Below are 9,276 nucleotides of genomic sequence, written 5' to 3' on the forward strand. Positions count from 1 at the left end.
TGGTGATTTCTGGTTGTGTTGTTACAAAAAATGACTAGGAAAATGGTCTAAAAAAAAAAAAAGGCCAAACCGTCTATTTTTATAGCGAGTTGGTCTCACTCACTGCTCTGTGTTTTACCCTCGTTCCACAGGCAGTGGGGGGTGCACTGAGCATGCTCAGATGTCTATGGAAAGAACAAGGTCTATTCTATCGGCACTTTTTGAAATATTTCCTATTGAGCAAATTGTTGAATTTTTAGGAATATTTGAAATAAGTCATACATTCAAAACGCTCAGGACAGACACGTCAGGAGTTAAAGGGTTTTAATATGCACTGTCCCTTTAAAAAAAAAAAAACAAAAAACAACAACTTCAAACAGAAATGTATTTCTGCTATTGTCAGTAAAGTAAACAAAAACAAAAAAAATGTTTTTAAATTAATTTTAAGTCAGGAGGTTCATTGTAAAACATAAATGCTGCTCAGAGGGTCTACTGCACAGGTGTCAAACATGCGGCCCAGGGACCAAATCCGGCCCGCTAAAGGGTCCAATCCGGCCCGCAGGGTGAATTTGTGAAATGCAAAAATTACACTGAAGATATTAACAATCAATGGTGTCAAAATCATTTTAATTCAGGTTCCACATACAGACACATACAGTCCAATTAGATCTCAAGTGGGTCAGAACCAGTAAAATATCATAATAACCTATAAATAGTGACAACTCCAAATTCTTTCTTTGTGTTTTTTGGTGTAAAAAAGTAAAATTACATCAAAGCATTTACATTACCAAACTGTACTTTTACAAAAAAACATGAATAACCTGAACAAATATGAACAAACGGAAGTGTCTTAAGAAAAATAAATGCAATTTCAACAATATTCTGCCTGTTACTAAATGTTTTGTGCGATTGTAATGCACATGTGTAAATGATAAACTCATAAACCGAGGCATAATATTGTTCAAATTGCACTTGTTTTTCTAAAGACAATTCAAGTTGTTTGTTTTTCAGATTTTAAGGAAACTTTGTAGATATAAACCTGATCATAATATAATTTTACTTTTTTCACTGTTATTATTTTACTGCTCCGGCCCATTTCAGATCAAATTGGGTTGAATGTGGCCCCTGAACTAAAATGAGTTTGACACCCCTGGTCTACTGAATGAAAAGCCAAACACAGTAATTGTGCAACATATTCATGTCCTCTTTGCATCTGGACTTTATGACACTGTTTCTGACGTACACATGTACTGTACAGTCAAGTCAAATGTTTTATATGTCCACAGTTAGAAATGCATGATGTCTATTACCTGCTTTATATTGTAGGGTTATAATAACTTTAGGACCGTAACATGACTATAAAAGACGATTATATAAATAATAAAACAATAAGGGACAAAGCCAGTCAGATAAACAGAGGCATGAAATAAAAAGTCACTTTTTACCTTAAATTTTGGCACTCTACGCTGTGACTGACTTTCACTAACACACTGTTATATAACTTGATTTCATGACGTATATGAATATGTAATGTGACTAAATGGTTTAAAACAGAAGAGCAAACTAAATCCACATTTCATGACACATACAATGGAACCAAATTTAAAAAAAGGGTATATTTTTGTTTTCTCTTTCTAATAAAAAGAAAGTTACTACCTGACAGAAATGGAAAAAGACCAAAAACAGTTGTTTTTTTTCCCCTTTCTGAGGACCGAATGTGTAATTTTCAAGGAATCTGGAGTTTGTAGACATTTGTGAGGGAGTGTGTCTACGATGCCCGGATTTTGTACCAAACTGGAAGATTCGTACAAACCCTAGTTCGTAAGAATTTTAGTGACTAGCCATTGGTGCCCTTTCCTAGAAATAACATCTGGTCTAAGAAAATGAAAAAAAAAACCCAGCTGTTTTTGATCCGTTTCTCCATTTCTATCAGATAGTAACTTTCTTTTTAGCTTACCGGCCGATAGGCTGTAAGCTATTGTCGTCATGTGGCTTCCGTCATCGTCGTCGTTGTCGTCGTCTGTCATCGTCGTTTGTCGTCCATTACAAAAATTTCAATCGTCTTCTCCGAAACTACAATTCCGATTGACTTCAAACTTGCTATACAGCTTCTTTATGATGATGTCAACAAAAGTTAATGAAATTATTTGGATCAGATCTGATTCTGGATTTGGTGCGACTTTGAAAAATTTCCCCATTATAAGACCTAGGAAGTGCCGGTAAGCTACAGGCCATTGGTCCTATTTTTTGTTATTAGAAAGAGAAAATGAAAATCTATCAGTTTTTTAAATTGGTTTGTCTGTTTTGACACTGAAAAGAAAACCGGCATGAAATTCAATTTTAATTCCTCTATTTTAACATGAAAATCAATTAACCACTAGTTTCTGACAAGAAAATCCAATTACCAAAAGATACACTGGCTGTTTTTGATAACTCCCAAGATGATATTAAGTTCTTACTATGACCGTAGTACAACACATGATTGAACTTTTAGGTTTTTTTTCTGTTTGTTTTGCTCAAAAAACACTGTACTGATTTTCATGAAACTTGATGTGAGGGTTGGGCATGGACCATGGATGGATGAAGCCCTTACATTTTCTTGCAGATCCATATAAATGGGCAGAAACTGGACTTGTTTGTGACTTTCTTTGAGCCTCTGCTTCTGGGCTCACACTGCTGAGAAGATGAGAGATGATTTACTCTTCTATGTAACACTCATTATAGCATAAAAAAATAGGACCAATGGCCCTGTAGCTTACCGGCCAAATGAAAAGCTTTGGGAAATGTATCCAGATGCCATTTATTATCACCCAGTTATGTGTATTTATTATATTACAGAAATAGCCCATGTTTTGGTCATATTCCAATCAGATCTGTAAAAAATTCAAATTCCAACTTGATATCATTGATATTTACTGATTTATTGTATCAGTCCACTTCCTATCTCTTATAATGGGGAAATTTTTCAAAGTTGCACCAAATCCAGAATCAGATCCGGATTGAAATAATTTCAATACCTTGTGTTGACATCATCATACAGAAGCTGTATACCAAGTTTGAAGTCAATCAGAACTGTAGTTTGGGAGAAGAAGATGATTGAAATTTTTTCCCCATAAGAGCCCATGTGAAATTTTCCATAAGTTCCCAGATCCAGAAGAAGATCCTGATCAGCATGTGGACACTATGCTTTGGTCATGTCCCCATCAGGGCTGGACTGTAGAAATTTACACTTGATATCATTTATATTTACTGAGTTACTGCATCGATCCACTTCCTATCTCTTATAATGGGGACATTTTTCAAAGTCGCACCAAATCCAGAATCAGATCCGGATCCAAATAATTTCACTAACTTTTGTTGACTAATCATAAAGAAGCTGTATACCAAGTTGAAGTCAATCAGAATTGTAGTTTTGGAGAAGAAGACGATTGAAATTTTTGTAACTGATGACAGACGATGGATGCCACATGACGTCAATAGCCTACGGCCTGTTGGCCAGTAAGCTAATAAATAAAGTCTAACGTGAGGTTTCCACGGAGCAGGTCAGGACAACCTTCTAAAATGTTACATAAGAACACAATTTACCAAAACACTCAGTCAGCACATCATTAACCTCGGGCAGTACCAGCAAAATCAAAGTGTGATCTGTGCAACTTCGTACAAGGAGTTATAATCTGTAAATGAAAAAAATCAAAACCACATCAAAGTGAAATAAACTCGTCAAAGTAAAACACTGATGCAAACAGTTTGGTTCCATTGTATGTGTTATGCAATGTGGATTTTAGTGTGCTCTTCTGTTTTGACCGACTTATTCTTTTATTTTTATTTTCATTCATTATGTACTCGTACGTGTAAAATCCGGTTATATAACAGTGTGTTAGTGAAAGTCGTCACAGCGTAGAGTGCCAAAATTTAAGGTAAAAAGTGACTTTTACTTCATGCCTCTGTTTATCTGACTGGCTTTGTCCCTTATTGTTTTATTATTTATATAATCATCTTGTATAGTCATCCTATGGTCCTAAAGTTTATTATAATCTTATAAAGCGGAATCACAGACCTCATGCATTCCAGCTCATTATGGAATATAACATTTGACTTGACTGTACAGTACATGTGTACATCAGAAAACCGCGTCTGGACAGATTAGACTTTAAGATAATAGAAAACACTTACCGGATGAAACCCAGTTATTATCCCTTCATCTTTAGAAATCAGCTGAAATGAGTCATGTCTAGTGTCCAGACGTGTCAGTTTTCCCTTTATTCTCCAGCTGGAGGCTGTGGTTTGTCATCGCCACCAGGAGTTTTGTCAAATCTATGGAAATGGAGAAGTGAAAGTTTTGGCAAAAGTGTGTGGAGTTATGAAACTTGAGCAATAATAAACTTTAAAGGGGAATCTAGTGACTTCTGTAGTTCAGTTATTAACAATAATGTCTTTTGATGGGATTGCTAATAATAACAAAGAGAATATTGAAACGATATAAAGCTGTCACATTTGCAAAATAGTGACAAGAATACAACGGTCATGCTTGACTAATAATCCAATAATTATGTGAGATTCAAAAAATACCAGGGCAACTAATTAACTGATTACATGAATAAATAAAATAAATTAATAAATGAACTAGATATGCTCCCCCCCCCCCCCCAGTCACCACCAAAATTTAATATTTTTTCCTTGTGTCCGCATCAACATTTCATCAAAGTCCTTCCATAACTTTTTGAGTTATCTTGCTAACAGACAGACGGGGGAGGCAAGGGGTGTTGTGTTTGGTTCAGTTTGTTTGTTTGTTTGTTTGTTTATTTGATTGTTAACACTCTAGCAGCAAAAACTATTGGTTGAATTCACACCAAATTTGGTTTATAGATTGCCAGTGACCCAGAACAGATCTCAATATATTTTGGGAACAGTAGGTCAAAGTTCAAATTTTGTATGAATTTTTAAATTCTTTTTTCTCCCATTTACTTATAATGAGCGAAATTTCATATGTCTATAAAAACCTCAATTTTATTTCAATTTACTTTAAACTTGCCACATGTATAGAGGCAATTGATATAATGACATCAAATGGTATTGATGCTAAAATAAGCTACAATATGTACGAAGGGTGAGGTTTGTTGTGCCTGGCTACTACTTGTTGCATTTTTTTTTTTTTTTTTTTTTACAAATTTTTGAAAAACATTTGAAAAGACACAAAGATAAGACTCAAAATTAATTAAGGTGTCAGGAGCAGGAGGGGCAAAGTGTTGTGGGGTTTTTTTGTTTGCTTTTTCATATATATGATTTATTGAAACTTTTTCTTCAAAGTGTTGTGTTAACCGGGCGTGGGTATTACTAAACTGCTTACTTTTGTATTTGTTTCTCTTGTTAGTTATTTTCATTGTTAGATTAAGGTTTTTTGCACAAATCAATTAAGCATAAACAATAGATACATAAAAAGGAACTGTTTGAGGTTTTGCATCAATAGTAAGAGACGGCAGGATTTGGATTAAAAATCCAGTGGTCATACACATATTTTGCAGGTGATTATCTTTTCTCAGTTGCAAAAGAACACAGGGAACATTAGATGCTGAAAATGCAGATTAGATCAGGCCAACACGACCTCATAAACGTTTTTATAGAAGTTGGGTAGAAGTCAAGGTTCATATTCTCATTGTGACATTTTTTTTCTCGTCTTACATAAAAGACACCACTGGGAGAAATTCCCAAAAGTGTCTTATCTTCATGTCTTTATTTTACAACGAAGCAATAACATGGTGTGAAATGGAGTCTCATCATATTATCTCATGTCATCTACAATCAGATCCCTGCTGATAATGGCACACCGTACATTCGCAAACTCATTCACACCGGGAAGCAAAAAGATCCGTAAAATTTACTGGCGTTTGAATAAAGGACGAGTTAGATGGAGAGGAAAAGATAAAACCAGATGGGACATGATAAAGACCGATAAGGCTGCGTCTGATGAGCTACCAAAGACACTTGGCCGTCCTCTCCTCATTCCACAGCTGAATCATACATTAACAATGACACTGCACACTTTTACAGGACACTAATATAAGTCACTGCAGGAGTAGATTATGTAGCATCTTAAAATCCAAGTAATTAAAACCCCTATCATCTATTCTGCTGCATTTATTTGATAGAAGACTGTAAGAGCTTACTGTCTCTGCAATGAGACGGTATAATATCCAGGATTTCCTCATCGTAAAACATTTGAGATGCAAAATTAAAAGTCTCAGAAAGAAGAAAAGAAACAAGTAAAAATGGTAAAATGAAATGAAACAGTTTGTCTTTAACACAAAGACTCAGCTACTTTTCTGCTTCTTTTGTTGCTGATATAATCTTGATGTTTCCTTATTTCTTTGTGTTTATTTATTTATTTATTCAATTTATTTCTTCCACTGGTAAAATACACAGAAAAGCAGCAGCAGTAGCAGCAGTGATGAATAACTTTATGACATAAATGACTGAATCTTATTAATTTCTTTTATTCTGCAGCAGGGAAAAACACACATTTCTATAGTGGCTCGGTTAAAATTCTGTGGATTTTTGATTTAAAAAACAAAAAACAAACAAAAAACAAACAAAAAACAACCAAAGCAAAGAAGACGTCATTTTGGGGTTTAAGAAATGACAAAGATTTGTTTATTATTCTTTTTTTTTTTTTTTTTTTTTTTGTGCCTTTTTAATAAAAATTCTAACAATCTGCAGATTAATGTGCACTGATAATTATTAGTTGCAGCTATAATTACCTTATGTCCTCAAACAGAAATGGCTACTGAGTTACACTTCTTTTAACAATATATTTACTGTTAATGCAGAATTTATTGCTGATGAAAGATCTACTGATAAAATGCTTTATTAGATTAGATTCCAATAGCAGCACAACAGCAAATGTACATATACAAGAAATACCACGAGCAAATAGCAAAGCATTAACTACAAAAAACAGTAGTGAAAAAAAAAAACAAAACAACAATTGCACATTGGAAAGTACTAGTAGAAATAACACGTAGCAAAGTAGTAATAATTATAATAAATAGTAATAGATAGTTCTAATATTACATACATATCTATCTATCTATCTGTCTGTCTGTCTGTCTGTCTGTCTGTCTCTGTAGATAGATAGATAGATAGATAGATAGATAGATAGATAGATAGATAGATAGATAGATAGATAGATAGATAGATAGATAGATAGATAGATAGATAGATAGATAGATCGATCGATCGATCGATCGATCGATCGATCGATCGATAGACTAGTAGTAGTCATAACAAAGATATATAAGTAATAAGCAATATAAGTATGTAAGTAATAAGAATAATCAGATATTTACTTAAAACTTTTCAAAGCTACATCTTCATTAAATATTTCTAAAAACAACTAATTGGTTCACTGATCTGTGCAATAATGAAAAGCCAAACCATTAAACCATTAACAGGGGCCAACACTAAAAGGTGCACAAGGAAAGCCAGTGGACTTAGTGCAGATTGTCCTTTAACATGAGTTAAAACATTACTTATGTGCGTAATAACCACAGAGACAGGCATAAAACTAACTCTTCTCCAGGAACGGTAGGACATGAAGGTATGGGCAACACAACTGAATATGACAGAATTATGCTTTTGTTGTTTGTACTAAATATTCTACAACCTATAGCAGAAGCACCTATAACAGAAACCAGTTCATTAAGAATCTGTTCTATCTGCAGGTGTCAGTTTTACACATCTTCTTTGCTTTGCCTTGAATGACTGACTGATTGATTGACGTTTCATTTTTCACATTTAATGTTGACAAATGTAAGTTTTGACAGTTTTATTTTAACATTAACAGCTGATCAGGGTAGGACTGTGGTCACAGCTGGTGGATTCTGATCCAAACCTTGATTTTATACACTTTTGACTAAATGGAAGAAAAACACAGGCCTACTTTATTTATTTTTTGTTTAACTCTTCCTCCTCCCTTGAGGGATTTAGACACTCAGAGGTGTGTGTGTGTGTGTGTGTATGTGTGTGTGTGTGTGTGGGGGGGGGGGGGGGCATATACATGGTTGACATTTAGAATTCATAGTGAGCAGACATGTGATAAGTATAACCTCTAATAACGGATCATTAGAAAAATAACTGCATGAAAAGTAGAAACGTTTATTTTTTGTACATTTCTTACATTTCAGGCCATTAGAGTTCTAAAGGAATCCTGAACTGTAGATCAGTTACAGACACTGCTGTGGGTATTAACAGTGTAGCTCACATGTGTCAAACTCATTTTACTTCAGGGGCTACACACAGCCCAACTTCATCTGAAGTGGGCCAGAACAGTTTAATAATACTAGTATAATAATACAATAATCTATAAATAAATGACAACTCCAAATTGTTTAGTGCAAAAAACGTAAAACTACAGTATGAAAATGTCTACATTTACAAACTATCCTTTCATGAAAAATGCGAATAACCTGAACAACCTGAAATTTCTTAAGAATGCAATGTTGACAGTATTATTTCTGCTTGTCATATGCGCATTACATTTTGACCGATATGGGTTTTTCTAAGGCCGATGCTGATTTTTAAAAATTTGGTCAGCTGATTGCCGATATCTTCAGCTGATTTTTGAGACCAATATTTAAGGCCAATTTTTTTTTTTTTTTCTAAAGCATATTGACCACAAAACCCAACTGAAACACTCAGATGATTTTTTTTTTTTTTCTCACAATATTTTTATTGGAATTTAACTTTAATGTTGAAAGGTACACAAAGTAAATGATATACATAACAAACATGAATCAAAACAACATAAACACTCATACGCACACCCATTCACACCACGTAGACTTGCACTAAATGATATAGATATATATATATATATATATATATATATATATATATATATATATATATATATATATATATATATATATATATAGCATACATATATTCTTATAAACATGTGTACATATATGTAAATAAATAAATAAATAACAACAATGATAAAAATATCAAAATATAGCAGTCATGAAAATAAAACAATTAAACAATGATAATTTGTATGACATGTCCCTATTTTACAGATACCATAATGTTCATAGAAGGTTCCCGTAATTGTACAAATTCCTCCAGTTTTCCTTCGGTAATGTAAGTCAGTCTTTCCAGTCTGATGCACAACACTCAGATAATTAAGATTTTTATGCAGCAATATAAATGAAATTATTAATACACGTACACATAGTGCTCTTAACATTTATTGAACTTCAAGTCCTGCCCACACAGGTGCCTGATCAAATATCTTATGAC

The sequence above is a fragment of the Sphaeramia orbicularis genome, chromosome 21 (assembly GCF_902148855.1).
Source record: "Sphaeramia orbicularis chromosome 21, fSphaOr1.1, whole genome shotgun sequence".
In the NCBI taxonomy this organism is placed as follows: domain Eukaryota; kingdom Metazoa; phylum Chordata; class Actinopteri; order Kurtiformes; family Apogonidae; genus Sphaeramia; species Sphaeramia orbicularis.